The sequence below is a fragment of the Delphinus delphis genome, chromosome 1 (genome assembly GCF_949987515.2).
Source record: "Delphinus delphis chromosome 1, mDelDel1.2, whole genome shotgun sequence".
Classification (NCBI taxonomy): Eukaryota; Metazoa; Chordata; class Mammalia; order Artiodactyla; family Delphinidae; genus Delphinus; species Delphinus delphis.
Genome location: NC_082683.1, coordinates 61,556,162 through 61,574,154, shown reverse-complemented (window position 1 = coordinate 61,574,154; position 17,993 = coordinate 61,556,162). Strand labels below are relative to the sequence as shown.

General features: G+C 37.9%; 1 protein-coding gene across 1 annotated transcript in view; it reads left to right on the top strand.

The window, feature by feature from the left end:
* Positions 1-17,993, top strand: part of NEGR1 (neuronal growth regulator 1) — a 909,858-nt gene that overhangs the window by 492,664 nt on the left and 399,201 nt on the right. The gene's annotated exons all lie outside the window — the stretch shown is intronic.

The following is a 17,993-nucleotide window of genomic DNA, read 5'->3' as shown; positions in this document are numbered from 1 at the left end:
CCAGACTATCTTTTACTCTTCCCTCTCATTCAAACCTAGTGTTCAATCTGTCACTGCATCCTGTCATTTCTTCCTCTGAATCATGTTTCAGCTTCTGCCTTCCTCTCCTTTCCCATTACTACCACACCAATCCAGGCTAGTGATAATTACAAGGGTGCTCAGTTGATTCTTCTCACTCTAGTCTCTACCATCTCTAATCCATCTTGCATATTTATTCCAGTCCAGTTTCCTAAAGCCCTATATTCCTTCTGTTATTTCTTGTTCAGTAACATAGAGCTGTTCCCTCTTAACCATCTTATAAAACACCTTATAACTGGCATGTCTTACTCCCTTCAAACCAGGACTCCTACTCTTCCCAGAGCACTCCACGGACACCACACTTATAAATAGCATGTTCATTCCTGTCTAATTGCCTTTTTTTATGTTTTTCTTCCAACTCCAAATTTCCTTGGTAATTCCTCTCTTGTAGAACTCCTAGTAAGGTAGGGACCAACACAAGTTTCATTTCTCCGGTCTTTAACTGGAGTGGTTAGAAAAGTGGCTTCAGCCCCCACTCACATCCTCTGTGCTCCTGTAGCACCCATTAGTACTCTGTCACAGCATCTATCACAGTGTGCTATAACTGTCTACTCACATGATTGTGTCTCACACTCAATCATGAGCCTTCTGATGACAGAAAACAATCTTTCTTGTGCAACCTTATAACCGCACGTGCCCAAAAGAATTTGACTCTTAGTAAGTTCTCAGTGAAAATTTGTTAATGTATTTAATAAATCTCTCCCTTCTCTAAATGTTTAACTCTAAGCCAGAAGAGAAATTTAGCAATAGGCCAGGTATCTGAAGATGTGGAATGCAACGACTAGTACGCAAGGCCCCAGCATAAAAGAATATTCATGAACAATGTTTTATTTGTAACTGTTCCCCCCTACCCACCCACCAAAGCTCCTTAGAGGCAGAAATCATACCTTACTAGCCCTTTGATCCTTTGATAGTGTCTTTGATCCCGTGACAGAGCTGGCAACTGAGAATCTGGTGATTTGAATGTTTAGGCTTCTAGAGCACATGATTCCAGTGTCTTATCACAGCAACTACTGGCTGAGCTAAAACACTGTCCTAAAAGATAGAATACTGTTTCTCTCTTTATTTCTTTATATATGGGCCAAGCGAATCAAAGAAGACTACTGTATGTTTTATTTTCATTGGTGCATGTAATGGGCTCATGGTTAAGGCTGCTTTGAAAAATGTGGAGTCAGTCTTCAGAAATGTTTCCTAATTTAACAAGTTAAAATATCTCCAGAACACTTAGATTCAAATGATGCTAATGGTACACAGTTTTTCCCTGCAACTATGGTGTGATCCTTTTAAAGCCAGAAATTTGACTTATACAATTGTTTTTCCATAATACGTGGCAATTCTACACATAGTGCAGAGACAATGACCAAATTATAACAACTAAGAGCTAACTTAGTAGTGGTGTAGAGGGCAATATCAGTGTGGAATAAAGTAAAGAAGTATCCTAATGGAGTGACATTTCAAACCTGCCCATATAAACATTCCCTAAACCCCTTTATGTTCTTTTGAACATAGCTACTCCCATTAGTTTATGTATTGTCTATGGCTGTTCTTGTGCTACAATAAGCAAAATGGAATAGTTGCAACAGAATTTATGGTCCACAAAGCTAAAAATATTTACTATCAGGCCCTTTACAGAAAAATTTTTTTTCAACTCTTAGTCTAGAGCAATACCTGACGCCCAATAGATATGCAGTAAATGTCTGTTGTATGAATGAATGAAATAATAAATAAATGAAATAATGAAATAATAAATAAATAAGTCAGAGATAAAACTTAGTTAGATAATACTCCACCATGCCTTCAGAGGTCCTTTGTGTGTCTTGAAATGTTTGGAGACACTGGCATAGATAGCTAGTCATATTCTTTGATCTATAGTGGGTCCATGTTACTGTAGAAGGGAATTTGAATTTAGCCCACAGTTGAGGTTGCTTTGCATAAATATTTTTTTGTTGGGCTGATGTCTTTAAACAAGATTAGACTAGAGGAAAATATAATTAAGTTTCCTGAAAGAAAAGTCCCCTAATGTTGGGCAAGCTGTAAGTAGAACTATTAGGGAAAGTAGAGATCTGGGTAATGAAAGGCTGTGCCTGACATTTCTTTGACCCCACTGCCTTGGGAAGGATTTTGCTGCAATATCAAGAATGGAACTGTGCATTTCACTGTGGACCCCAAAACTAGACTGTGAAATCTCACTTCTTGGAAAGAGCATGTTAAAGGAAGCAGAGATTTTTCCCTGCTGGCTATGTTTCTTAGCTTAGGCTGCTATAATAAAACATCATAGACTAGGTGGTTTATAAACTACAGAAATTTATTTCTAATAGTTCTGGAGGCTGGAAGTCCAAGATCAGGGTGCCAACACAGTCAGATTCTAGTGAGAGCTCTCTTCCTGGTTTGTAGATGGCTATTTTTCTTGCTGTATCCTACCATAAACAAAGCAGAGAGAGAGAGAGAAGAAGCAAACTCTCTCCTTTCTCTTGCTGTAAGGGCACTAATTCCACTCATGAGTGATCCATTTTTTATGACCTAATTATCTCCCAGAGGCAGCACCTCCTAATACCATCACACTGGAGGTTAGTATTCCAATATATGAATTTTGGGGGAACACAAACATTTGAGCCATAACACTTTGGTTGTTAGTATTTTGATGGAAATGCACACCCAATTATGGGGCAAGCCAGAGGTCAAGAGACCAAAAGGTTGTTTTGAAGTTCAGAATCTAGAGCTGTAGGGAGTCACTCTGATTATATATCAGAACCCCTTGCCAGAAATAATTGGAGTGTGGTATCTCTGAAAAAGAGTAGCTGTCTGCCTCATCAAATTGATAGGAGCTTATTGCATTGAGATTTGGAGTATTGCTGGAAATGTAACAGAGTCTTACTTACTCCTTGGTGATGCCAGAGGTATGCTGGATCCAGTATTTGTTCAACCTCAGAAGAAATGAAGATTTCAGTTTAATTTTTCATTGAAAAGGAACTAAAAGGAACTTATGGTATGACAAAACACCTTTGGGGATTTAATTCTAATTGATTTCAGTTTAATTTTACATAACAGCCAGATCTAGACAAACTTCTGTATCCTCCAAACTCAGGAATCATTTTTTTTCAATCACAAAGTACGTTGAAGGCTTGTTTCCAAGTTAATTTGGATTCAGACTACAGAAAATAGCAATAGACTGTGAGATGAGAAAGGAGGGCTAAACTATACTATGTTATACAATTTCCAAATGTGATCATGTTTCCCTCCTCCCTCTCTGTTAGTGGAACCTGCCCTGAAACACACAGGCCCTTGCCTTTCGGACCTCAGCCACGTCTCATCACTCAACCATCGGTAGTATTCATCGTGCATTGACTGGGAGGAAAACATAAGCCAAACCTTTTTTCCTTGAAGGAGCACAGCTCACACTGAAGGCAATAAATAATGACACAGAAACAGAACAAACAGCAGCTCCTGTGGAGTGCAGGACAGCAGGTGTACTTTGCTAGAAAGTTAGAATCTCAAGAATTTGGTCTCTGATGGTAATAGACACAGGTTACTGGGAAATATGAAGCAATGTGGACTTGATCAACATACTCATTAGAAGAGTGAAAAGACAGAGTGGAATTGTGGGGAGCTGTGTGGACTGTATAGGTGAACATTTGAAAATAAAAAGAAAGGAGAGGAAAGGAAAGAAAAACTATCTTTTGTAGTAAGAGAAAAAGAAAAGGTCAAGAGCCTATGTAACAACAACAGGGTGTGTTTCTCCATTGTTCTCTTGGATCCCCAAAATACAACTGTTCTTTTCTCTTTATTATGTGCTTTTTTTTTTGTCTTCTATTCCTACCCTTTCCTTCCACATAAAGGAGTGAAAAATAGAACTAATTTAGTATTAAAAAAATTTTAAACATTTATTGAGTACTAACAATAAGCGGAAAAGTGAATTAAACACATTGACACACAGTCTTGCTTTGAAATCTACAGAGTTGGAGAGTAAGAGACGTAAATAATTATAATACAGAGTAATAATGACCAATTATTTATTCCATTCCAATTATCCCAAAATATTTAGTTCATATCTTTATGGTAGTACTTATTACATGGTGTTATAATTGTATAACTTCATAATTTGAATATCCCTCTAGCTTTAAAAGTAATTTTGTCCTTTATTTGATTCTGAGATTTCGTATGTGTTAGAAAGGAATTGTTAAATTCTTCCAGAAACTGTCAGAAATGGAGTATTTATTTGCTGAAGTTTTGACTTGATTTTACATTTGGTTTCACACTTTTTCTTTTTTACATATTTATAGTTGACATGGAATTTGTAGTTTTATCTGGGTCAGTTCAGATAAAGAGAAAATCTTGAAGATCTTATGCTGTTTTAGTTTGTTTGTTTGTTTAATGCATGCTGATCTCTTGGCACACTTACTTAACAATTCTGATCCAAGGAAGATCAGCTTTGAAGATCCTTCCAAAACATAGATTTGAAAAAACAAAAAAGTGATAATTCTGTGTTACTCGTTTTTGTCTTCGGATAGTTTAACTCTGGAGACAGATTTTTTAGAGAAGAGTTCTGTGTTGTCATTTGTTTGTTCTTAATTTCTGTGTTTTCTGGGTGATAAATTGAGAAAAAGAACAAAAAATATATATGAGACTGATGAAAATGATTCGGCAAGTATTGGTGCTAGTCACCTTTCTCTCTGTTGGCATTTACCAGGAAAACACTGAGTCACAAACTGTAGGGAAAAATCTGTGGCATTAGAAATTGAAGAATGATTATCCACAGAGTCTTTCAGCCTCTTCATTGATTGAACAGAGTTGCATGACAAAATAACTGTTGGTAAGAGATGTAGACCCTTTAATTTACTTGGAAAATGGAAAGCTAGTCATTTTTCTGAGGATTTTCAGCAGCCTGTGAAAGTTTACCCATCAAAGGTAGAGTTGGGATTCTTTCTATCTTTTAGTACTAAAAAGCTTTATGTATTTCTCAAGGAAAATCATTTCATTTTCTTTGTTCCATTTCTTGAATACATAAAATAGAAAACAAAAATAAAAGCTTCCTTACTCTTCTAATAACTTTTGGATATTTACTGAGCAGTAATGCCCAGCTGAATTTCACCCCGAGTGTCCTGTATGTCAATGGAGGAAAGGAGAAAAGGAGAAAAACTAATAGTGGAAACTGATCTGAGCAAAAGTATAAGCTTAAAAGCAGTAACTTGCTAAAGGCCCTATTAATAAAAGTTAGTTATTTTCACCTTTCTTCACTAAATGGATGTTGACTGATATTATTAATAAAATGTTATTAATAGACCAATCTACATTTACTTTAATGTAGACTTCTTTTTGCCTTTGTCAATATTCTTAGGTCTGCATTCAAAAGCATTCCATTAAGAGAGACATTCTATCTTGATATTTTAGAACTAAAGTTATGTAGGTAAGTAGCTAACCCTGCCTTCCTCATAAGCAAACATTTTAATAATTCAAAAATATTTTTTTGTGTGGCTGTGTACTTTTAATACGAATAAATAACAGACAACTCTATTGTGAGGTTGAAACCAAGACATTGTTAACACACTCCTCTTCACAGGGAAAAGGGGAAAAGCTTTCTTCTTTACTTTTACATTGGCTCACATAATCTTAAGGAAATGAAAATCTTCTTATACTTCATTTTAGAGAGTGTATGTCATGTTGATTACTAATTGCTCAGATAAAGGTAAAAAGGCCCATTTAAATAGGAAACTACCACTGATTTGCAAACCCAAAGAAAACAAAGCAAAACAAACAAAAAACCCGAAGCAGAATCTGAATTGTGTAAAACAGATGTTTTCATTAAAAAGGAGAGAATAGATTTAGTGAATGCAGTGATTAGTAGGTAGAACCATGGTTGTTGTGGTAAGAAAGGTAAACTTTATGCTGATAATTAAAAATATCATTATGGAAGTGCTAATGGAGTGAAGATATATAGATACCTAGATGGAAAAAATAGAGAAAGAAAGAAGGAGAGGGCATGCTTGATTGTATATTTTCATTTAATGTATGAAGGGAAGGGAAAACAGAGATGAGAATCCAGAAACAAGGACCAGCCAATTTTAGACTGGAGCGTTAGACAGGAACAGGGAACTGAGGAGGAAACCAGCGGTCATGAACTTGCACTGGGGTAAGTTGAACAGCTTGGCAGAAACACACCTACTACACCATCACACACCAGGTTCATGAAAATGGAGAATGCCAACACCTGGTGCAACGTTTTGATCCACAAAAATTCCATAGGTGAAAGGAAGGTGAAACAAAGTAAGAAAACTTTTTGGAAGATTATCTGAAGTAAATGATTAGGTTAAAGAGTAGTAGTAAAGGGGATAATATCCAGATACTAACACTAAGTGTTCGGATTTCTTTAACTTCTTCTTCACAATGTTCTCACATTTTTCTCCTTCCTTCTAATGAGGATTGAGTGTTTATTATGAGTTTGGCACAATGGTAACCATTTTGCATTCGTTATCACATTTGATCCTCTTCACAACCCTATGGGTTAAGCATTGTAATTACCCTCAATTTATAGATGAAGAACCTGAGATTTAGAGAGATTATGTAACTTGACCAAAATCCATAGACAGTAAGTAGGAACTAGGATCCAATATCTAGTCTTCTTTATTCTAACATCTATGCTCTTAACTATAATTCTATATTGCCTTTTTTTATGATCTAATAAATAGATTAATAGTATTAAAAAAAACCTGTCATACACCTGGAGCATAATCCAGTGGTTCACTTGTGAATCAAAATCATATTCCTAGGCCTTATGCCATATCTTCTGAATTAAAATGTTTGCAAGTAGGGCTAAAGCTTGTGCAGTTTTTAAAAGTTACATAGGCAAATTATAAAATGCCATAGGAAAACAAGGAAGAGACTATAAATTAGACTGTTTTCTGAAGGAGATTTAAGCCATGTCTAAGTTCTATGGAGTTTACAGTGAAAAGAAACTCAGCCTCATCAGTCATCTAGAAAATGCAAATCAAAGCAATAATGAGATACAATTTCATACCCCCTAGAATGACTAAAAAAAGACTCATAATGCCAAGTGTAGGTGTAGATATAGAGTCAGTAGAACTGCTGCTGAGAGTATAAAATGGCAGCACTGTTTTGGAGAACTGTTTTGGTAGTTTCTTATCAAGTTAAACACACGTATATCTCATTTTGCAGAAATTCCACACCTAGACATGTACTCAGAAGAAATGAAAATGTATGTTCACAAAAGACTTATACAGGAATGTTCATAACAACCTATCTCGTAAAAGTCAAAATTGAAAATAACCCAAATATCCATAAACAGGAGAATGGATAAACAAGCTGTTGTATATTCATGATTGGAATACTACTCAGCAATAGTAAAGAACAAATGAATGATGCATGCAGCATGGACAAATTTTACAGACACTATACTGAGGAAAAGAAACTAAATGATTCTATTTATACGAAGTAAAAGAATATGCAAAACCGATCTACAGTAACAGAAATCAGAAAGTGATTGCTTCTTATGTGTGTGGACAGGGCCAGGGGTATATTGGAAAGGGGCATGATTAAATTTTCTGGAGTGATGGAAATGTTCTATATCTTTTTTTGGATAATGGTTACACAGAATTGTACACATGCCAAAATCCACTGTGTTTAACACTTGAGATCTGTGCATGTAAATTATATTTAAATTTTTTAAAAATATGTACTTTCTATTATCACTGCCTTCCTCCATTTACAAAAGAGAAAACTGAGGCTCAGGGTGGTTAGGTGAGACTATAATACTCTCAGATTATAGAACTTACATTAGAAGTAAGTTCTAATGGTCTCCTTATTTTGAGTCATTTTTTTTCATTCTCCAATAGCTCTTATATAATCATGTCTCTCCCTTACAATGTGTCTATGAAATTAACAAACAAACAAAAAACCCACAAAAAACAAAACACCAGATTGCAACATTTTTTCCAATGATAGAAGTGTTAAAAGAGAAAAGTGCAAAGGCTAAAGCATCAAAATTAACAGATACCTGCTAGCAACTCTGAAATTCTCTTTGTACAGGTGACACTAGCCTCAATGTCCAAGAGTAGCCAATTGTTTTTTTCTAAATACCAAAATCCATACCTCTGGAAACAACCAGGGAAGATGACTTGGCACCTTTCTCAGATTACATTTTATGTTAAAGGAATCCCTCCCGCGCTGGTAAATGTAATAAATAAAACGCATTCCATTTCATTGAATCGCTTCTGTAGACACACAAAAGATCAGCTTCTGTGCACTTCAGTCAGATGTGCAGTTATGAAAGTGCCATAAAACCTGTGTGATCACCACCTGCATGTAAAAACTGCCAGCAATAAATTACCAAAATATTTCCAGTGAAAATATGACTTTGACCCAGATGGCAAAATAGGCTCCATTGGCCATAAATCTGCAGGCAGTAAATAGGCAAGTGGTAAATCTGCTATCATTGCTACTGTTTTCTCAACACTTTATGTGTACAGGTTTTTCCTAAGAAAATAAAAATTCCAGAAATATGGAAGAAGAAACCAAACACTGACTAGAAACTCTGGCTCAAGGCTGTTAAGTTTCTTGAGATTTAGGAAACCTGTCCTTACTATAGTTTATAAGTTCAGGCCTGAGATACTGGGAAGTAAAAAAAAATAAAATAAAAGTGTACAGAAAATGATGAATAAAATATATAAAAGGCCTCCAGTTCATTTCCTGTAAGTTTTGGCAGCAAGGATCACCCTGAAAATGCAAAGTTTGTTTTCTTCTTTACATAGAAAAGTAAACATTCCCCAAACATTTAAAGTTTCCCTACCTCTCAACTTCTATTTCCTATCACAATTGCTTCTAACCAGAATGAGAGAAAGAATATAGCAAGGCTACTATGGATATGGAGGAAAAAAACATCCTCAATTAAGGAACAGTTTTGTAATTATCTTGTTTAGATTTGGGGCACAACTGTACCCTATTTAGTGGGGGTTTTGTTTACTTCAGAAAAGAATGGGTGTACTCACTATCCATCATCCAGTAAAGAAGTGTTTAATCCTGGAGAAAGCAGTGACTCAGAAGTACAGACTCTGTTGGCAAGCATCTCCATTACTTGTTAAACCTGGGATATTTGAGCCTGAATCTGAGGCATGTGTTTCAGTGCTCAAGGGGAGCTGTCATGCCTACACAGAGTTAGAGTAGGATCAAGTGATTCCACTCCTTGATTTCTGGACCTGTGTATTTTTCATTCAGTGACAGAGCACAATTATAAAGGGCTTTGATTCAATGCATGTTCTGGCTCCTAGAGGATGGTACCCCCTCCTCTCAGAATAGTGCCTGCAACTTGGCCCTTTAGCTGTGCCTTCAGAAGGCTATTCTAACACATCATAAGGTCAGCAGTCTGAGTGAATTATGGGATTCAACCAGTGCATCAGTCTAGTCACGTACCTCCTTTACTGTAAAAGGGTACCCCTGCTCAGTGGGATTCCATGTCAGTGGCTCAAAAATGCTATGAGCCTTTGAATAGTGGGGCTGGCTAAGGCCCTAAGAGCAGAAAAGGCAAACCTATATGGAGAATGGATGCCTATTGCCATGGTAACAAACCACTAGTCTTCCAGGATACAAGGGAAAAAACACAGTCAACTTGCCATTAAGTGGCAAGTCCCCTCAAGAAATGGTGCCAGTCCAGGGCTTAACATTGGTCTCCGTTGTGTGCAGTTGGACACATCAGCAATAGTAGCTAGATCAGCTTTGATAAATGGGAGGTGATGCTCTTGGACCCAGGTGTAATATTCATATTTGCCATCAGGGCCACTTTATGTGCCCATTGTGCCAGCTCATGTGTGGCCAATGACACATGGCTCATTTAATCTGCTTAGCCAGATCATTTTATCTAGTTGGTTGTTTAGTGTCTCTTCCATTGTAAATGTTCTCTGGTGGATATTAACATGTGATACAAAGGTCTCACTTTGTGGCCATTCCCATAGGTCCATCTATGTGCCTCTGCCTCGTCCCTCCTTGTCTATAATATTCCAGTCCTTTATTTCCAGGACATTTTCATAGGCCACCTCTTAACCCTTTTTTGGGCCACTTCTTTTTCCACACAAAGTAGATGACCCATAGCACTGTGTGAAACCTCCACTAATTGAATTTTCCCTCAGACTGTCTTTTAAGGGTACCCTGAGTATCCTAAGTCTATAGTATAGTCACTTTGTTTTTGACTCATATACAAAGACAACCTTTCTATATTCCAAACTGGGACTACTTCTCCCTCTGTCAAGTGGTCACACTCCATCTCCTTGTGGCCTAGATGTGGTCTGAGGAAGGGATGCTCTTATAACAGTGCTGGGTACCATGGGGTTCTGAACTATCTGCTCCTGCATCTTGTTCATGTCTTCTTGTCCTGCTCAAGCTCCATCCCAAGTGTACCACTTCCATCTTGTGATGGTTGAAGGGAGAGGTACAGCAACAATCCTTAGGACTTGGTGGATCTGAAAAAAGCAAGCTCATGATCATGTACTTTCTGATAGTGACCACATGGCATCCCATGATCAGGTACTCTGTTTCTCTTAGGACCCAGTAACACACCAGAAGATGTTTTCCAAAGGTATATAATTTTGCCACTACAAATGGCATGGCATTCCTTCAGCACCCTAGGAGCCTATATTGTGATCCTCCCACTGGGCAAAATCAAAACACCGGCCCCTAGGGCATGGGGCCTTTGTGGTATCAAAGGATACCAAATTCCATGTGCTATCCTGTCCCGTCACTGATAGCTCCAACATTATAGGGTCTACCAGATTCTATAGCCCAAATGGTAGAGCTGTTGTACCTTATCTTGGACCTGCCGCTGAGCCCTTTTCTGTTCTGGGCTTCACTCAGATTTGTGTCAACCTTTTTGTGTAAACCAATATATTTCTAGGTATGGAATGAATATTTTATGAATATGTTCCATTTTAGAACTTTAAAAGACCCACTAGGACATTGAACTTCCTTCTTTGTGTTATAAAGGTGCAAGATGCAATAATGTATCCTTTACTTAGGATCCTTCAGATTGTTTTGGACATGGCAGACCCCTTTATCTTCACAGGTTCTATCTTCTGCTCTCTGGAATGCATGTGTCCTACCAAGGCCTCCAGAATGCCAATTACTTCTTGCTCATCTGGCATATCAATATAATATCACCAATGAAATGGATTAATATGAAGTACTATGGGTTATCTAGATGGTCAAGGTCTCTTCAGACTATATTATGACAGAAAGTGGAAGAGTGAATATAGGTCTGGGCAAAACAGTAAATTAATACTGTTGGTCAATTCATGTGAATGTGAACTGTTTCTGATGGTCTTTCTGATTGATATAGAAAAGAACGTGTGTTCCAGAATAATGGCTTCATACAGAGTTCTGGAGGCCATATTAATCTGCTCTAGCAAATATACCACATACGGTATGGCAGCTGCAAAAGGTCTATCACTGGGTTAGGTTTGCAGTTATCTTCCAGGATCCATCTTGATTCTCTAGGGTTCAGACAGGTGAATTAAATAGTGATGTTATGAGAACAAATAACCCTGTATCCTTTAAATCCATAAAAGTGGCACAAATCTCCCACCCCTTATCCCCCTCTCAGGATTTAATCATGTTTTTGACTTCCTATTGATTGGGGGTGGAGAGAACAGGGCCAGTGTCTTTCATTTGGCCTTACCCAGTATTATAGCTGTTACCCAGTGACCAAAGATCCAATAGAAGTGTTTCACCAATTTCTAAGTGTCATTACTGATTATAAATTCAAGGATAAGAGAAATGACCATTAGTGGATATACCATAAGGTAGACATTGACTAAGACTCCACTTATTCATTTATCATCTGACCCTTATTTGTCCTCACTCTAACAGAGACCATGATGATGGTCTCTGGATATCAATGTTAACTTAAGCCCTATGTCCAACAACCATCAAAATATCTTGGTATTTGCTTTCCCCAAGTAAATGGCCATCGTCCCTTTGGGAAAGAACTGGAGGCATCATTACCATGTACACTTACCATACAATTTTGAAGTCCTTCCACTTGGAGACCTTACCACATCCTTAGTGAATGGGTCCTCTGTCTGAAAACTATCTCAGGTCTGCAAATTGGGCAAGGGATCATGATTTTTTATTGGTGTGGCTGCCCTAATCCTCCTAGCCATCTAACCTTGAGTTTTCTTGCTGGTACAAGCTGAGTAGTACTCTTGTTGGCAGCCTGTCTATCATGCCCCTAAAGATGCTGTGTTCTATTAACAACAGCTCTGTAACCTCTGTGGGTCAGGCTTCCTTGGCTTCCACTCTGCTATTGCATATATTACCCCAAAAATGTAACCCCCCTTGGATTCTGGTGGTTAAACACTGCCACTTAGTCTCTATTGTTTTGGGGTCCTATCATCCATACTAATATCAGTGGGCAAAGATCTGTAATAGCCCCTCCTCCTTCCAGTCCTGTCCAGAGAGCCACCACTGAACCTTTCCTGATACTGGTACCATGCCTTTAGCACGTTCCTCATGGTCTTAGTAAATGGTATGTGCCCCCAACCTTCGTGTGGAGCATGATCTTCTACTGGGTCTTCCAGTTGTACACTGAACATCCATTCCAGCATTTCCCTAAGCCTTCTCCCCGCTTCCTTCAGAGCTTTCTGTGACAATTCTGGCATTTCAACTTTGCTCAGTATGTGCCACTACTTTTTCCATGTTTCTAGGAGTCATCCTTAAAGGGAGCTCACAAGATTTTGAGGAGGATCCTTGCTAGTTAAATCCTGTATCTTTAGAGGACACACCCAAGTCAATAAACCTTTTTCTATTGAATTTTATAAACTAGCCCCCTTGAATAACCACCCTCGAAATCCAGTCCCACATGAACTCACCCCAACGCAGTTAATACAGGTTAGCTGCATCTGGCAGCTCCTTTGGGGCACAGACAACCTCATTTCACTTGAGTTATGCTATGGCTTTATTACAGGTTCAGGCCCAGTACCAGGAGGGGAGAGGAGGGCGGGTCCTGAGGTGGGTACATATTGTCTTGGGTGGAAGAAGACTTAGCGCTGTCTTCCAGCAGGGCTGGCAGCAGGTAAAAGCTCTCAGTAGGGTGGGTAGGCCATAGCACAGGCTCCAAAAACTCAGAAAGCCTAGGGAGTCACAATTTTTAAGGGCATGTACCCAGGTGTCTCCGTCCTGGCATTGGCGTTAGTTGGTGTTTAAACATCTTTCATGTTCGTAAAGTCTAACTATTAAATCCAGAACTGGGCCCTCAGCTTTCTCCAGCCTTTCACTAGAGCATATACTAGCTTCTTTGTATAAAACTAAAGAGGCCCACTGGCTTCACATCTAGCTTTCAACTCAATCTAAACTGTTTTTGTTTTTTTTTCTGTAGAGCAGTATTGTACAATAGAAATATAATGTGAGCCACATAAAAAATTTCAAATATTTTTAGTAGTCACATTTGAAAAAGTAAAACAAAAAGATGAAATTAATTTACAATAAATCCAAAATATTATCATTTCAACATGTAATCAGCATAAGAAATTAATGAGATATTTTACATTTTCTTTGTAGTGAGTTTTTATAATCTGGTATGGTTGTTATACATATATATAGCACATCTCAGTTTGGTCCAGCCAAATTTCAAGTTCACAATAACTATACATGCTGGTGGCTTATTGTATTGGGCAGCATGGCTATAGAGCAACTGTGGCACTTAGCAATAGCCATCAAACCCTGTTATTTTTGCATCTATTATTTTTCCCATACGTTTCAACAACAGTGGCAACATCAGTTTGCTAGTGTATGCCCTTCTATCCATATTTCCTCATGCTTGTCATCCAGTTCCAAACACCAAACCCCACCTTCCAGCCTGCCATCTCCAATTTTGCTCATGGTAGTGACTGTTGCAAGTTCAATTATCTGGAAGCAGATGCTGGCTTTGGAATGTAAGATGTTTATTAGGGAAAAACACCTGTGAAAGGAAAGATCAAGGAAGCAGGACTTGACTGAGGAATATGTCAAACTGTGATGACTGCTAAAAGCTTTGGCTAACCTGGTGGGGAAATTCGAGAGCTAAAATAGCCACCAGAATTCTCCCATGTCAGTGAAATGGCTGGGACTTTATATTCCTACCTTGCTCAGGCATTGAATCTCAGCTGTTTGGAACAGGCATGTCTCTGCAGCTGATGCCAGCTATGAAGAAGCTGACAGCTGGATGCCATCTGCTCACCATCCCCCCCAGCAGCTGCACAGCGAATCCTTTCTTGAAGAGGAATGGGGGCAGCACACTAAACAGAGGCCATTGGTCATCTTCAGATGTAGAGTCTCTGCTAGCTTGATGGAAGCAAAAACCTAATTGGAGTGGGTTAAGGAGTGAATGAAACTATAAAAAAATTTGGCAAGATGGTTTACTCTGAGGTCAAACAAGGGAATGGGGGAGAGATGGAGGGGTCAAGATGGACTTTATCTTTTAAAAAAAAATAAAAGAAACCAAATGATGATACTCTAGAAATTAGGAAATGATACTATTAATAAAAAATAAGATAATTTGAAGAAGAAAGTTCTATGAAGCCATAAAGGATGTAATAGAGGCACAATTTGCAGGGCTGGGCTTTGACAGAATCAGGAATATTTTGTCCATGGTAATAGTCAAGCAGGCATATTGTGTAAGTGTAGATGCAGATTAATTGATGGAGTTGGGAGTGAGAAAAGGAAAGATTTCCTACTTAAGTATATGAAACAAGTTTTCCACTAAAGTGGTAAAACTTGGGTGGTCGGAGGAGAGGTGGAAAGGAAAGAGAATAATACAGGAATTTTGTGGAAATAGAAGGTGAGAAATTGTTGAGCATAAGAAAGCCATCATGTTAAGGAAGTGAAGTAGAATGACACATATTTTTAAATTCTCATTTGAGTTTTGTGGTCATGAATCTGAATTCAGACCAGACGGCAAGTAGCTGGCAAATATTTGGGTCTTATTGGGTGTTATGAGTTTCCTAGATGAATGTGATAAAAGATAATTGGGGTGAGGGAATTAAGAATGTTTGAAAGGAATTGATCTCACTGATGCACTTTGAAATCCAATTTGAGTAAAAAGCAAATTAAAGACATAAGGGGGATGTTGATTGATAGTGAAAAAGTTGCAAAATTCAGGAAAGAATATGGTAAACCTTTCTCAATCTCTAAGCATGATCCAGTTTATCAGCAATCACTGGCTGACTTAAATGCAAAGAGAAATTGATAGGTAGAAAAAGAGAGGAGGGGAGAGTATCAATGACTGATTTTACCAATACTACATTAGGCTGGAGAATTGTTTCCAATGTACAATACAAGGAACAGAGACACTGATTGGAATCTTCAAATTAAGTATCTGTAGGCAGTGTGATATAGTGACAGGAATGTTGGATATTGAATCAAAAGACCTGGATTTGCATCCTGACTCTATTATTTTCATTTATTAATTCATACATGCACACATTTATTCAACAGATATTAGTGACTACTAAGTACTAGACAATTTTTAAAAGGCTGCAAAAACAACAATAAATACATCGAGTTCTCTTTTCACAGGATTACATTCTAGTGATGGGGTGGAGAAGGGAGAAAGATTGTACAGTGAGGGAAGGAAGGAAGGGAGGGAGGGAGGGAGGGAGGAAGGAAGGAAGGAAGGAAGGAAGAGAAGAAAAAAGAAAGGTAAATAATAAATGATGGGGGCTTCCCTGGTGGCGCAGTGGTTGAGAATCTGCCTGCTAATTCAGGGGACACGGGTTCGAGCCCTGGTCTGGGAGGATCCCACATGCCACGTAGCAACTAGGCCCGTGAGCCATGGCCGCTGAGCCTGCGCGTCCGGAGCCTGTGCTCCACAACAAGAGAGGCCAAAAGCAGATTGTTAGGTTGAATAAATGAAAATGTACTATTTCCTCTAACATAAAGCAGCTCGTGGCTTATAATCAACTTCATTTGGGTAAACCATCACAGTTCACTGGCAATAAAACCCTTTGGAAATTCTTTTTATAGACAATTACAATTTGTCTGAGATAGTTTTCCTCCATACAAAGCAATACTTTTCTTCTTTATTTTATATTTTCCCTTGACTTGCTTAAAGCAATTTTTCCCAAACTACAAACTACTGTTTACTCTCTTGTTTTAGGATCACAAGAGAGTAAACAACTTTGAGAAGGCATATGTTATGCTTTTGTACCTGTAACCCAAGCCACACTGAAGTCCTTTAAAGTGTTGAGCATCTACACACACACACACACACACACACACACACACACACACACACGCACGTACGCACGCACACACACATACACACTTCTCAGTACCTAAATGGACATGCCAGCTTCCTTTTAGCAGAAAGTTATATGTCATATATAACAATGATGTCACTAGAAACTCAAGGAATAGTTAATAGAGAAATTTTTATTTATCTGTATCCATACCTTGGATAAAGAGAATAATTTTTAGATTTTAGGCATTTAATTAGTATTTTTTAATCATCTAGATTCATTACATGGCAAGGACTTGGGGGCATAATGCATTTATCTTCATAGCATTAATGCCTAGGACAGAGCGTGAGAAATAATTGATGCACAAGAAATATTTGTGAATGAACGAATGAATGATTCTGGCAACTTAGTTTACTGTTGTTGCACCATGTGTGTGGCACTTAAATCACTCTTTGAAAAAGTAAGATAAATGAGATAGCTAGTTGAATTTCCATGACAGTAAATTTCTAACGACGAGAGCAAGGCCTGTTATATCTGTTTACTTAACTGCCTTGTGTAATGATGATGGGAGAAGTATGATGATACAGGTTAATCAAAACCTCAGAAAAGCACGACTTTCCACGAGGGCCCACAGGCTTCTGCAACACCAATAAATTGGAAACAAACAACGAATGGAGGCATAGCCATTTTTCTTTACTGTGCAGCCATTACTTATCTTGTCAGTCCCCCTGCTGCTGCTGCTTTCACACACATGGAGATGTATGTTTAATAAACAATAGGTGGAGATCTTTAAAGGGATGCTCTTCAATCACAATGCTGTTAAGGATCTAATCATGTAAATGGCAAAAAAACATATCTACGCTCTTTTGTTAGGTTTTGCTAGCCAGTGACGAATTGCCATATATAGAAAATAAGCTGCAGAGAGACACGTATTGTTATTGTCATTGTTATTTGTTTTGAGCCAATTTAATATGCATTGATTTAAAAGCTTTAAATAATTTACCCTTGGGGGAAAAAAAAATCACACATCCTTTTTAGGTGTCTACCGCTCTGTGAAAAAACTCTCATTTTCCCCTATTGTTCTCTTTTTCTGAAACAACAATATGTAACAAGGAGTTGGGGGAAGTAATTATGCAAAAGATCCTATTCATTTTCACTTTAATGCTTTTAGAAGTGAAGAACTGGTATTACCTTGGATTCAGAGCAGACGTCTTGTTCGTACGAAAATCATGCAGCTATAATAGAAAGCGTGATAAAGAGTCTTGATGCATATGTGTAGAATATACCTGCAGGCCTGAGCCAGTTGTGACCATCAGGCTTCCTAACTGTTCTTCTCAGGCTTAGTTTCTGCCCCTATAAAATAGGGAAAGTATTTACCTGGCACAATGATTATGGGAAGTAAAATGATATATTTAAATCACCTAATTGGTGCTCTTATAAAAAAAATTTGTTTTCATCTCCATACCTAACTGATGATAGGAGGGCTAGAACAGTCTTCAAAATGAAACCTGAAAAATCTATCGTAGATAACAAAGAATTTAAAGTAACAAAGTTTATAGTTTGAAAAATCTTGGCACATGTATTTCTTCTACTTTGATTGCCTTTAAGTCCTCATTTTAGATTATTTCAGAGTGTTTTTCCCTTTTCCGAGTTTTAACTTTTTGTTGTTTGGTGATGATGTTTATGAGGGAGTGGTTGGTGTGT